Source organism: Oncorhynchus gorbuscha, unplaced genomic scaffold (assembly GCF_021184085.1).
Source record: "Oncorhynchus gorbuscha isolate QuinsamMale2020 ecotype Even-year unplaced genomic scaffold, OgorEven_v1.0 Un_scaffold_4:::fragment_6:::debris, whole genome shotgun sequence".
NCBI lineage: Eukaryota > Metazoa > Chordata > Actinopteri > Salmoniformes > Salmonidae > Oncorhynchus > Oncorhynchus gorbuscha.
In genome coordinates this window covers 218,292-224,953 of record NW_025745249.1, presented here as the reverse complement: position 1 = coordinate 224,953, position 6,662 = coordinate 218,292, and positions in this window count along the sequence as shown.

Here is a 6,662-nt window from a genome sequence, read left to right as displayed (position 1 = left end):
TGGAAGGAACCTCCCGAGAGAGAATCTCATCTTTGACCACTGCGTGGAGTCCCTCCAGAAAACGAGCGAGCAGCGCCGGCTCGTTCCAGTCACTAGAGGCAGCAAGAGTGCGAAACTCTATAGAGTAATCCGTTATGGATCGATCACCTTGGCATAGGGAAGCCAGGGCCCTAGAAGCCTCCCCACCAAAAACTGAACGGTCAAAAACCCGAATCATCTCCTCTTTAAAGTTCTGGTAATTGTTAGAACAATCAGCCCTTGCCTCCCAGATAGCTGAGCCCCACTCTCGAGCCCGGCCAGTAAGGAGTGAAATGACGTAAGCAACCCGAGCTCTCTCGCTAGAGAATGTGTTGGGTTGGAGAGAGAACACAATATCACACTGGGTGAGAAAGGAGCGGCACTCCGTGGGCTGCCCGGAGTAGCAAGGTGGGTTATTAACCCTAGGTTCCGGAGGCTCGGCAGGCCAGGAAGTAACAGGTGGCACGAGACGAAGACTCTGGAACTGTCCAGAGAGGTCGGAAACCTGAGCGGCCAGGTTCTCCACGGCATGGCGAGCAGCAGACAATTCCTGCTCGTGTCTGCCGAGCATGGCTCCTTGGATCTCGACGGCAGTGTTACGAGCATCTGTAGTCGCTGGGTCCATTCCTTGGTCGGATCCTTCTGTTATGCAGGTGAATGAGGACCCAAAAGCGACTTGGCGAAAACAGAGTTTTTAATCCAGTAAAGATACTTTACAAAACAAAAGGCATAATACTACTCGTAAAGACGAGAACAGACTGGAGACTTGATCAAGAACTGCAGGTTGCCTCGGGAAGGCACTTGAACCTAGCAGACTCAGACACCTGCTCACCACGCAGCATCTGAGGGAAACACGACACGACAGGGCAATACATAGACACAGCACGGTGAATTATAGACAAGGATCCGACAGGGCAGGAACGGAAAACAAGGAGAGAAATAGGGACTCTAATCAGGGAAAAGGATCGGGAACAGGTGTGGGAAGACTAAATGATTGATTAGGGGAATAGGAACAGCTGGGAGCAGGAACGGAACGATAGAGAGAAGAGAGAGCGAGAGAGTGAGAGAGGGAGGGGGAGAGAGAGGGATAGAAAGAGGGAAAGAACCTAATAAGACCAGCAGAGGGAAACGAATAGAAGGGGAAGCACAGGGACAAGACATGATAATCAATGACAAAACATGACATGTAGACTAACAGACAGTGGGCCTACGTTTCAGAGAAAGGGGGCAAGCTGGGGGGGACAAGACTGGTCTGAAACAACTGATTTAGGCTATACATAGGCCTACATAACATAGATTATAAAATGGCAAAAAAAATAGATATAAATAGGCCCTGCATAGCTACATTAAATATCAATTTCTAAGATATTAGAAACTATTACTATAAGACTATTCTGTAGATTATCCATTGATGTAGCATACAGTTTACATCACTTCCCCTGTCATCCTGAATTAAAGATGAAGGGATCTGTATTTCCAAGAACAATGTAGCAGGCAGCATGGCCTCGATTCTTTTTTCCCATGCGAAAAAAAGTCCTAGCATCCATATCTCTGTCTATGAATTTGAGAGTGGTTACATTTCTCCAGTCCCATCCCTCAACTTTTTAGCTAAATAGTGGCGGGCGGGAGTGGGGGTGCTTTGATATTGTTACAACTACTGATTGACGCTTTAACATCTCGCCTCAAAGCGGACCACTGGTCCACACCCAGAACGCCCGCTAGGAACGCCTTAGCGACACAGGCAGAGAGCGCTGAATGCTACAAGCTGGCAATACCGCCGACCGTGTAGCCTGGCAGCCTATGTTGCGGTACGCAGTGTGAAGATAAGGCTGAATACCGCCAGAAAAAAAGCAAACTTATTGGGAAGCCGCGAATGTAAGGTCTGTCATTGTATCAGTTGTCTTTTTTTTATTTAGTTGAACGTTGCATTTTGTCACAGAACCCCAGGTTGGGCTATCCATTCATTCTCTTTCCGAAATGGGACTCTGAATGACGGATAGTCGTCACATCTCGGGAAATGAGAGCGGATCTTTCTATTTCAGGACAGATCTGCCAGTTCTAGTGCACCTAAGGATTTAGAAGAAGAGAGCGAACTGCCACCTTCACATCATAATCGTAAGGACGCATCAACATGGACCAGACGTTATTGTGATCCGCATGTGCTACTTGACATCGAACGTCACCTGTCATTTCTGTTATTTTGTATGATTCAATCTTCTTCTTTTTTATACAAGAGCTGTTAAATTAATCCTGTCTTGTCTTAATTCACATGACAGAGGAACAGAATACATTCCTCTTATCCTGAGTTAACTTCAGGTGAGTTTTTTTATAACGATTTAAAAAAATTATTATTATGAAGTATTATGACATTTGTCATTGTATCAAAGTTAATCAGATGCATTTATTACATATACACTAACAGAAAACGGTAATTGAAATGGTAATTTGAGGTATTATCAACAGTAAATACATTTTTTAAAACTCTGAAACGTTATGGTGCCTTGTGGGAAAAGGTATGGTATATTATGGTGCATTGTGAGAAAATTGCTCTTTTTAAAATGGTACTGTAATTCCACTCCACAGAATACAGTACTGTACCATATCTTTGGAGCACCAAAAACCCTTTGACCTCTAGTGGTTGCATGGTATTGTTGTTTCTGGCTCATTAATTTATTTTGAGGTGTGCCTTGTATAAGGCAATATTTGTTGCATCCATGAGGGGAGGAATGCTGTACCAATTTAACCCCCTATCTGATTATAGTGCCCGATCAATTTAACATGTAAAGATTTAGAGAGTTTATTAATCACAATCCCAAGGTTGCAGATGTAAATGCAGGGTACAGAGAAAATCTTAAACTCTGATCTGCAACAGTGCAGATCAAAGGGAAGTGAATGAACAATAAAAAATAATAATATATACATATATACAACTGTAACATGGTAAATTATCATTGGGGTTAGGGCAGGGTAAATGTCTGTTGGGGGGGGTTCTCCATAGGGGAGCAACAGGGGAGGAGCCCAGGGGTGCAGTAGGGGGACAGGCAGAGCAGGTATCTGATTAGTGGTGGCTATTAGGCAGCCTGATGGTCTGGGTGTAGAAGCTATTGGCCATTCTTTCAGGTTTTTTTCCATGATGATCCTATACTGCCTGCGTCTGAGTGATGGAAGCAGAGAGAACAGTCCGTGGCTCGGATGGCTGGGGTCCCTGATGATCTTCCTGGCCTTCCTGCGACACCTGGTGTTGTAGGTGTCCTGGAGGGCAGGCAGTGTGCACCCAATGGTGCATTCGACTGAGCGTACCACCCTCTGTAGCGCCTTGTGGTCGGCAGTGATACCAAGTTGCTGTACCAAGCTGTGATTCAGCCCAATAGTATGCTCTCTATGGTGCCCCTATAGAACACTGCGAGGTCCCACAGGGACAGGTCAAAAATGTTCAGCTTCCTGAGGTTGAAAAGTCACTGTTGTGCCTTTTTCACCACCGTGTCTGTGAAGTTTGACCATTTCAGCTCCTCCGGAGATGTGTACACCGAGGAACTTAAAGTTTTTGACCGTCTCCACGGCGGCCCCATTGATGAGGATGGCCAGCCTGGTTCCTCCTGGAGTCCACAATCAGTTCCTTTGTTTTGCTGATGTGGAGGGAGAGGTTGTTTACCTTGCTCCACTCCGTCAGAGTGCCCACCTCCTCCCTGTAGGCCGTCGCGTCGTTGTTGGTTATCAGGCCTACTACTGTCGTGTCATCAGCGAACTTTATGATGGAGTTAGATGCAGTCGTGGGTATACAGAGAGTACAGAAGGGGACTGAGGACGCACCCTTGCGGGGCCCCCCGTGTTGAGGATCAGTGTGGAAGAGGTAGTTGCCTACTTTCCCCACCTGGGGGCAGTCCATCACAAAGTCTCGGACCCAGTTGCATAGGGAGCAGCTCAGTCCCAGGGCCTTGTGCTTTTGTGGTGAGCTTAGAAAGCACTATGGTATTTAAGGCCGAGCTGTAGTCGACGAACAGCATCCTCACATATGCATTGGTTTTGTCCAGGTGGGTGAGGGCAGTGTGCAGTGCAATGGCGATTACGCAGTTCGTGGATCTGTCGGGATGGTAGGCGATTTGGAGACGGTCGAGTGTGTCACGGAGGGAGGAGGTTATGTGGTCTTTGACTAGCCTCTCGAAGCACTTCTGGATGATGGATGTGAATGCTGCTGGTCGGTAGTCATTCAGTTCAGTTACTGTCCCTTTCTTGGGCACGGGATGATAGTTAGAAAATTCCTACAAACAGAGCTATATCTATCTATAGGGGACAGGTTGGAGTGGCAGCTAGTCTTAAACCTTAAATGGTTGAGCATTTTGGTCCTTTTGGCCTGTTTTGCCCTGTAGTCGCTGCCAATTCGGAAGCCTTTGTTAAGACGTCTAGAAGTCATTAATATGCTGTAATGTGTAAACACTTTATCTAGCAGCCAACCTGTTTGCATCAATCCCTTGTAATTACAGTAAAATACTGTGAAATACAAACCTCTCCCCTCACTGAATTTAGTTAATTTATCCATTCATTCATCCATTAATTAATTCCAATTACAGTAGCATTTACTTGTTACAGTAAAATACAGTACATTCTACGGTATTGTACTATGTGTCATGACACAGTACTTGCTTTGATACTGTTTTTATATCACAGTAGGTGTACTGTAATATTAAATACAGGTTTTTACTTGCGCCGAGCTGCCTGTCAGATTCATGGTAACCCCTTTACGATGTAGATATAGCTATTTTGACTGGTTAATTCACATAGATAGGGTCTAATTGTGAGAAATGGAGCCAATCAGGGACCTGTTTTATAAGATATCCTAACATCAGTGGGATGCATTGATTAGCCTGGTGTGTCATGCCATTATTTGTTTTACTTCCATGGATTTGGACATGATTACATGGGTTAACCGACTCCTTTCAACTCCACTGTTTTAACGTGGCACATCAGCGTGTTCTATATGTGATTGGGGGAGACTGTGCTGTACAGACAGTTAGAATGTGAGCCTTCTCCAAAGACTCTTCTACGAATTTAGGTCTTACTAGAAGACTACATAGTAAGTCATAAGAGACCAAGCCCACTTCCCTGTTGATCTCATTATTCTTCAGGCAGAGGTTCTACATTACGTATCAAAAAGCTTGCCTTCCTCAGCTCTTAGTTGAAATATGGTCATCTTTTGCTCTCCTTCCTGTGATAACATAGTGATCAAACAAATTCATAAATGTAGTCAGATTGATGTGATGTGATAGGATATGGTTCATATGACAACAGTAGAGGTTAGACCCGTAGATCCATTTCTCCACCCCATTGTGTTCGCCAGCTCTGTCTTTAGGGTATGTTGTAACAGTAGTAACTTAATTGAACCCTTCTTGATTTCCTGAACTAACCAACGTTTACACACAGTCTGGCACTATTAGAAAAAAAAGGGTCCAACACTTCCTCTCTACACAGGGAATAGGGTTCTACATGAAACCTTTGTAACCCGAGAAGGTTCTAGGGGCTCTACCTGGGACCATTACAATGTTCTTCTACAGAGACAAGCCGAAGAACCATTTAGAACCTTAAAAAAAAAAAGTGTAGATGGAAATGCACATCGGACCTAAAAAAAAACGGTCCTGATTTAAATACTTGTGAAATGATCACAATTATCCTGGCATTCAAATATAACAGGTAAGATGTTAATATCTTCCCTGAACAAAAATGTATGACGGTTAATAGATATAGGTGTTATATAATCCATATGACGGTACCATAAGGTCCTAACTAGATATGTACTGTAGGCCTGCTATGGGATGTTTTGGGTTGAATGATCTAAGGCCTGGTAAGTGAGGTCAGTTCAGAAGAGGACAGGCATGGATTAGCCTAGAGTGCCGTAGTTTCTAGTTTGGCTGTCATGACTCGTGACATATTAGGCCCACGTAACATGGCTGTATCTTTTGTCAAATCTGGGTGCCTTGAGGCCAATAAGGGTTTCCTCTCTCCCCTCCGTCAGTAGAATGTGTGCGCCGAGATTTGTAATAAGGGCAAGTCGAGGATCACGCCATTCCCATACATTATTGGAATGCCCGTGCTTGGCAGTGTACCTGTAATGGCTGCAACTTTCCCAAGACTCAGCTCCAGGCCTTAGCTCCCAGCATCAGCTCCCAGCCCTCCCAGATCAAGGGTAAAAGAAAGTTAATGTTAATCCTCGACGGATTAGGAACCCATGAGTGATTAAATGTGACTTCTGTCTTCAGAAAAAAAGGACAAATTACCATACCACCTTCGTCTGGGAACTTTACAGCGGACTCTTCTCGGAACAAAATCCAGATTACACATCTCTATTTCCATCGTCTTTATAATAACCGATTCATCACGTTATGATCACAGAAAATATTGCATTTCTCAGGCGCTCATCATCTCCCGAGACGGTGGAAGACCTAGGAATACAGTTACCCCTACATGTATTTCCCGAAGTTCCCAGGGAACGTTATACAATCCTACAATTCTTATCAAAGTGAAACTACAGCTAGTTCTTATCACAAGCACATATCCCCCTGACAGCTTGAGCAGAACCGAATCCATGGTGTTTGACTCTGAGGATTGGGTAGACAGACAGACAGACAGACAGACAGACAGACAGACAGACA